We start from the raw sequence: 7,796 nt of genomic DNA, 5'->3' as shown, positions 1-7,796 counted from the left end.
AAGAAACCTCTCAGACTTTTCCGAAACCCAGCATTGAACAAGGGACTTTTAGATTTTCAATCTAACACTCTCCCAACTGAGCTATTTCATCCAGCTGGCCATTTTGGCTTTCTGTTGTATTTTTGATAATTGTTAAAGATAAATGCAGACCCTGGTCATTCTATCTGCATGTGCAGTTATGTGTTAAATTGGCCAATATTATTCAGCAGCTAAATTGGTCTGATGGGTGAATTTCCTTTTTAGGAGCCAAGTTAGTTAGAAGATGTTTGTAAACTATGAATGGACTTATACTCAGACACACAGACCTATATGGCGAGGGTAGGCAAACTAGGTCATCTGACTACTAACAGTTTTGTATAAGGGGAACTCGAGGCTGATGCAGGCAAAGCTTTACTTTCAATTAAAGGAAGAATTGGCAAATAAAGCAGGTAAAGTTGAATACAAGAGAGGTGGAAGCAAGTTTGACAGAAAGACAGAATGTAAAAAATATGTTGAAATGGTTGTCTTATCGATCAGCTTGATAAAAGGTTTTGATCATTATAAACAACGTCAATATGAGTTGACTCCAAATAGCATTTGTGGCATGCAAAGCAGAAGTTCAAAATGTGCCTAAACCCGGGACCTTTAGATCTTCAGTCTACTGCTCTCCCAACTGAGCTATTTCATCCAGCTGGCAATTTTGGCTTGCTGTTGTATTTTTTTATAATTGTTAAAGATAAATGCAGAACCTGGTCACTCTATCTGCATGTGCAGTTATGTGTTAAATTGTCCAGTATTATTCAGTAGCTAAATTGGTCTGATGGGTGAATTTCCTTTTTAGGAGCCAAGTTAGTTAGATGATGTTTGTAAACTATGAATGGACTTATACTCAGAAACACAGACCTATATGGCGAGGGTCGGCAAGCTAGGTCATCTGACTACTAACAGTTTTGTATAAGGGGAACTGGAGGCTGATGCAGGCAAAGCTTTACTTTCAATTAAAGGAAGAATTGGGAAATAAAGGAGGCAAAGTTGAATACAAGAGAGGTGGAAGCAAGTTTGAAAGAAAGACAGAAAGTAAATAATATGTTGAATTAATTGTATTGTCGATTATCTTGATAAAAGGATTTGATCATTATAAACAAAGTCAATATGAGTTGACTCAAAATAGTTTTTGTGGCATGCAAAGCAGAAGTTCAAAATGCACCGAAACCCGGGACCGAACCAGGGACCTTTAGATCTTCAGTCTAACGCTCTCCCAACTGAGCTATTTCGGCCTGCCAGCAGCTATAGTATTCAGCCTCTTTTTTTGAACAATCCCAGAACAGAGATGCAGAACCTGGATTTTCAATCTGAGGTTAGAGCTGTGTTTTAATGTGTCCTGCATTGTTCAGCAGCTAACTGGTGAAATGGGTGAGTAGCGTTTTTGGGATAAATGTTAGGTCGTTTTTCTTTTAAAACTCTGAGTGGACCAGCACTGTATTACACAGACGTATGTCGCCTGAGTAGGTAAGCTATGTCATCTCAATACTGACAACTTTGTTTAAGGAGAAGTGAAAGCTGATGCAGACAAGAGTTTACTTTGAAAAAAGTATAAAATGGGATAAATTCGTCATCAAAGCTGATGGCAAGAGAGGTGGAAGCAAGTTTAGAAGGAGGACAGAAAGGCAACTTTTTGTTGAAGTTATCATGTTGTTGATCAGTTGATAAAATATTTTGAGAAATAAAGAAAAAAAAACTAGAGCTGATTTCAAGAAATATTTTGCAAGAATGTAGGATCCCCTCGCACTGTGCCGAAACCCGGGATTGAACCAGGGACCTTAATCTCTTCAGTCTAACGATCTCCCAACTGAGATATTTCAGCCAACAAGTCCCTGTGGCCTCCTGATGTATTATTAATAATTGTAGACGATACATACAGAAACTGGTCATTCTATTTTCGTTTATAGTTATGTGTTAAAGTGTCCAGTATCATTCAGCAGGTAACTTGGTCTGATGAGTGAATATCCTTTTTAGGGGACAAGGTAGGTAGAATTTTTTTTTCTAAACTCTGAATTGACTTATACTCTGAAACACAGACCTATATGGCCAGGGTGTACAAGCTATGTCATCTGACTACTGACAGTTTTGTATAAGGGGAATTGGAGGCTGATGCAGGCAAAGCTTTACTTTAAAATAAAGCAAGAAGTTGCAAATAAATGAGGCATAGTTTAATACAAGAGAGGTGGAAGCAAGTTTGAAAGGAAGACAGAAAGTAAATAATATGTTGAATTGATTGTGTTGTTGATCAGATTGATAAAAGGTTTTGATAAAGAAGAGCGTTGATTTAACTCCAAACAGCTTTTGTGACATGAAAAGCAGAAGTTGAAATTGTGCCGAAACCCGGGATTGAACCAGGGACCTTTAGATCTTCAGTCTAACGCTCTACCAACTGAGCTATTTCGGCCTGCTGGTAGTTTGGGTCTTCATCCTTTCTTTTAAACTTCCCAAGAAAATAGATGCTCAACCTCATGCTAGAGCTATGTTTTAAGATGTCCTGTATCATTCATCAGTTAACGGGTGCAATAGGTAAATAGCATTTTTCGGATCCAGGTTAGGTAGCTTTTTTTTTTACTCTGAATGGACTAGCACCATATTACACAGAGGTATTTGGCCTGAGTAGGTAAGCTATGTCATCTGAATACTGAAATCTGTGTTCAAGGAGAAGTGGAAGCTGATGCAGACAAGAGTTTACTTTACAAAAAAGCATGAAATAGGAAACATTTGTAGTCGAAGCTGAATGCAAGAGAGGTGGAAGCAAATTTAGAAGGAAGACAGAAAGACAATTCTATGTTGAATTGATCATGTTGTCGATCAGTTGATCAAATATTTTGATAAATAAAGAAAGAAAAACTTGAGCTGATACCAAGAAATACTTTGTGAGAAGCAAGAAACCTCTCAGACTTTTCCGAAACCCAGCATTGAACAAGGGACTTTTAGATTTTCAATCTAACACTCTCGCAACTGAGCTATTTCATCCAGCTGGCCATTTTGGCATTCTGTTGTATTTTTGATAATTGTTAAAGATAAATGCAGACCCTGGTCATTCTATCTGCATGTGCAGTTATGTGTTAAATTGTCCAATATTATTCCGCAGCTAAATTGGTCTGATGGGTGAATTTCCTTTTTAGGAGCCAAGTTAGTTAGAAGATGTTTGTAAACTATGAATGGACTTATACTCAGACACACAGACCTATATGGCGAGGGTCGGCAAGCTAGGTCATCTGACTACTAACAGTTTTGTATAAGGGGAACTGGAGGCTGATGCAGGCAAAGCTTTACTTTCAATTAAAGGAAGAATTGGGAAATAAAGGAGGCAAAGTTGAATACAAGAGAGGTGGAAGCAAGTTTGAAAGAAAGACAGAAAGTAAATAATATGTTGAATTAATTGTATTGTCGATTATCTTGATAAAAGGATTTGATCATTATAAACAAAGTCAATATGAGTTGACTCAAAATAGTTTTTGTGGCATGCAAAGCAGAAGTTCAAAATGCACCGAAACCCGGGACCGAACCAGGGACCTTTAGATCTTCAGTCTAACGCTCTCCCAACTGAGCTATTTCGGCCTGCCAGCAGCTATAGTATTCAGCCTCTTTTTTTGAACAATCCCAGAACAGAGATGCAGAACCTGGATTTTCAATCTGAGGTTAGAGCTGTGTTTTAATGTGTCCTGCATTGTTCAGCAGCTAACTGGTGAAATGGGTGAGTAGCGTTTTTGGGATAAATGTTAGGTCGTTTTTCTTTTAAAACTCTGAGTGGACCAGCACTGTATTACACAGACGTATGTCGCCTGAGTAGGTAAGCTATGTCATCTCAATACTGACAACTTTGTTTAAGGAGAAGTGAAAGCTGATGCAGACAAGAGTTTACTTTGAAAAAAGTATAAAATGGGATAAATTCGTCATCAAAGCTGATGGCAAGAGAGGTGGAAGCAAGTTTAGAAGGAGGACAGAAAGGCAACTTTTTGTTGAAGTTATCATGTTGTTGATCAGTTGATAAAATATTTTGAGAAATAAAGAAAAAAAACTAGAGCTGATTTCAAGAAATATTTTGCAAGAATGTAGGATCCCCTCGCACTGTGCCGAAACCCGGGATTGAACCAGGGACCTTAATCTCTTCAGTCTAACGATCTCCCAACTGAGATATTTCAGCCAACAAGTCCCTGTGGCCTCCTGATGTATTATTAATAATTGTAGACGATACATACAGAAACTGGTCATTCTATTTTCGTTTATAGTTATGTGTTAAAGTGTCCAGTATCATTCAGCAGGTAACTTGGTCTGATGAGTGAATATCCTTTTTAGGGGACAAGGTAGGTAGAATTTTTTTTTCTAAACTCTGAATTGACTTATACTCTGAAACACAGACCTATATGGCCAGGGTGTACAAGCTATGTCATCTGACTACTGACAGTTTTGTATAAGGGGAATTGGAGGCTGATGCAGGCAAAGCTTTACTTTAAAATAAAGCAAGAAGTTGCAAATAAATGAGGCATAGTTGAATACAAGAGAGGTGGAAGCAAGTTTGAAAGGAAGACAGAAAGTAAATAATATGTTGAATTGATTGTGTTGTTGATCAGATTGATAAAAGGTTTTGATAAAGAAGAGCGTTGATTTAACTCCAAACAGCTTTTGTGACATGAAAAGCAGAAGTTGAAATTGTGCCGAAACCCGGGATTGAACCAGGGACCTTTAGATCTTCAGTCTAACACTCTCCCAACTGAGCTATTTCGGACGGCTGGCAGTTTGGGTCTTCATCCTTTCTTTTAAACTTCCCAAGAAAATAGATGCTCAACCTCATGCTAGAGCTATGTTTTAAGATGTCCTGTATCATTCATCAGTTAACGGGTGCAATAGGTAAATAGCATTTTTCGGATCCAGGTTAGGTAGCTTTTTTTTTTACTCTGAATGGACTAGCACCATATTACACAGAGGTATTTGGCCTGAGTAGGTAAGCTATGTCATCTGAATACTGAAATCTGTGTTCAAGGAGAAGTGGAAGCTGATGCAGACAAGAGTTTACTTTACAAAAAAGCATGAAATAGGAAACATTTGTAGTCGAAGCTGAATGCAAGAGAGGTGGAAGCAAATTTAGAAGGAAGACAGAAAGACAATTCTATGTTGAATTGATCATGTTGTCGATCAGTTGATCAAATATTTTGATAAATAAAGAAAGAAAAACTTGAGCTGATACCAAGAAATACTTTTTGAGAAGCAAGAAACCTCTCAGACTTTTCCGAAACCCAGCATTGAACAAGGGACTTTTAGATTTTCAATCTAACACTCTCCCAACTGAGCTATTGGGAAATAAAGGAGGCAAAGTTGAATACAAGAGAGGTGGAAGCAAGTTTGAAAGAAAGACAGAAAGTAAATAATATGTTGAATTAATTGTATTGTCGATTATCTTGATAAAAGGATTTGATCATTATAAACAAAGTCAATATGAGTTGACTCAAAATAGTTTTTGTGGCATGCAAAGCAGAAGTTCAAAATGTACCGAAACCCGGGACCGAACCAGGGACCTTTAGATCTTCAGTCTAACGCTCTCCCAACTGAGCTATTTCGGCCTGCCAGCAGCTATAGTATTCAGCCTCTTTTTTTGAACAATCCCAGAACAGAGATGCAGAACCTGGATTTTCAATCTGAGGTTAGAGCTGTGTTTTAATGTGTCCTGCATTGTTCAGCAGCTAACTGGTGAAATGGGTGAGTAGCGTTTTTGGGATAAATGTTAGGTCGTTTTTCTTTTAAAACTCTGAGTGGACCAGCACTGTATTACACAGACGTATGTCGCCTGAGTAGGTAAGCTATGTCATCTCAATACTGACAACTTTGTTTAAGGAGAAGTGAAAGCTGATGCAGACAAGAGTTTACTTTGAAAAAAGTATAAAATGGGATAAATTCGTCATCAAAGCTGATGGCAAGAGAGGTGGAAGCAAGTTTAGAAGGAGGACAGAAAGGCAACTTTTTGTTGAAGTTATCATGTTGTTGATCAGTTGATAAAATATTTTGAGAAATAAAGAAAAAAAAACTAGAGCTGATTTCAAGAAATATTTTGCAAGAATGTAGGATCCCCTCGCACTGTGCCGAAACCCGGGATTGAACCAGGGACCTTAATCTCTTCAGTCTAACGATCTCCCAACTGAGATATTTCAGCCAACAAGTCCCTGTGGCCTCCTGATGTATTATTAATAATTGTAGACGATACATACAGAAACTGGTCATTCTATTTTCGTTTATAGTTATGTGTTAAAGTGTCCAGTATCATTCAGCAGGTAACTTGGTCTGATGAGTGAATATCCTTTTTAGGGGACAAGGTAGGTAGAATTTTTTTTTCTAAACTCTGAATTGACTTATACTCTGAAACACAGACCTATATGGCCAGGGTGTACAAGCTATGTCATCTGACTACTGACAGTTTTGTATAAGGGGAATTGGAGGCTGATGCAGGCAAAGCTTTACTTTAAAATAAAGCAAGAAGTTGCAAATAAATGAGGCATAGTTTAATACAAGAGAGGTGGAAGCAAGTTTGAAAGGAAGACAGAAAGTAAATAATATGTTGAATTGATTGTGTTGTTGATCAGATTGATAAAAGGTTTTGATAAAGAAGAGCGTTGATTTAACTCCAAACAGCTTTTGTGACATGAAAAGCAGAAGTTGAAATTGTGCCGAAACCCGGGATTGAACCAGGGACCTTTAGATCTTCAGTCTAACGCTCTCCCAACTGAGCTATTTCGGCCTGCTGGTAGTTTGGGTCTTCATCCTTTCTTTTAAACTTCCCAAGAAAATAGATGCTCAACCTCATGCTAGAGCTATGTTTTAAGATGTCCTGTATCATTCATCAGTTAACGGGTGCAATAGGTAAATAGCATTTTTCGGATCCAGGTTAGGTAGCTTTTTTTTTTACTCTGAATGGACTAGCACCATATTACACAGAGGTATTTGGCCTGAGTAGGTAAGCTATGTCATCTGAATACTGAAATCTGTGTTCAAGGAGAAGTGGAAGCTGATGCAGACAAGAGTTTACTTTACAAAAAAGCATGAAATAGGAAACATTTGTAGTCGAAGCTGAATGCAAGAGAGGTGGAAGCAAATTTAGAAGGAAGACAGAAAGACAATTCTATATTGAATTGATCATGTTGTCGATCAGTTGATCAAATATTTTGATAAATAAAGAAAGAAAAACTTGAGCTGATACCAAGAAATACTTTGTGAGAAGCAAGAAACCTCTCAGACTTTTCCGAAACCCAGCATTGAACAAGGGACTTTTAGATTTTCAATCTAACACTCTCGCAACTGAGCTATTTCATCCAGCTGGCCATTTTGGCATTCTGTTGTATTTTTGATAATTGTTAAAGATAAATGCAGACCCTGGTCATTCTATCTGCATGTGCAGTTATGTGTTAAATTGTCCAATATTATTCAGCAGCTAAATTGGTCTGATGGGTGAATTTCCTTTTTAGGAGCCAAGTTAGTTAGAAGATGTTTGTAAACTATGAATGGACTTATACTCAAACACACAGACCTATATGGCGAGGGTAGGCAAACTAGGTCATCTGACTACTAACAGTTTTGTATAAGGGGAACTCGAGGCTGATGCAGGCAAAGCTTTACTTTCAATTAAAGGAAGAATTGGCAAATAAAGCAGGTAAAGTTGAATACAAGAGAGGTGGAAGCAAGTTTGACAGAAAGACAGAATGTAAAAAATATGTTGAAATGGTTGTCTTATCGAATAGCTTGATGAAAGGTTTTGATCATTATAAACAACGTCAATATGAGTT

At 37.7% G+C, this 7,796-nt stretch overlaps 2 non-coding genes across 2 annotated transcripts; both read right to left on the bottom strand.

Annotated features, from left to right (window-relative positions):
• Positions 1-2,352: 2,352 nt before the first annotated feature.
• Positions 2,353-2,425, bottom strand: TRNAF-GAA (transfer RNA phenylalanine (anticodon GAA)). Its single transcript has one exon. It is a non-coding gene; the product is annotated as a tRNA-Phe (tRNA).
• Positions 2,426-6,681: 4,256 nt separating this feature from the next.
• Positions 6,682-6,754, bottom strand: TRNAF-GAA (transfer RNA phenylalanine (anticodon GAA)). Its single transcript has one exon. It is a non-coding gene; the product is annotated as a tRNA-Phe (tRNA).
• Between the last annotated feature and the right edge of the window lie 1,042 nt (positions 6,755-7,796).

The sequence above is a fragment of the Triturus cristatus genome, chromosome 8 (genome assembly GCF_964204655.1).
Source record: "Triturus cristatus chromosome 8, aTriCri1.1, whole genome shotgun sequence".
NCBI lineage: Eukaryota > Metazoa > Chordata > Amphibia > Caudata > Salamandridae > Triturus > Triturus cristatus.
Note: the sequence above shows the minus strand (reverse complement) of the source record. Positions and strands in the feature narration are given on the sequence as shown.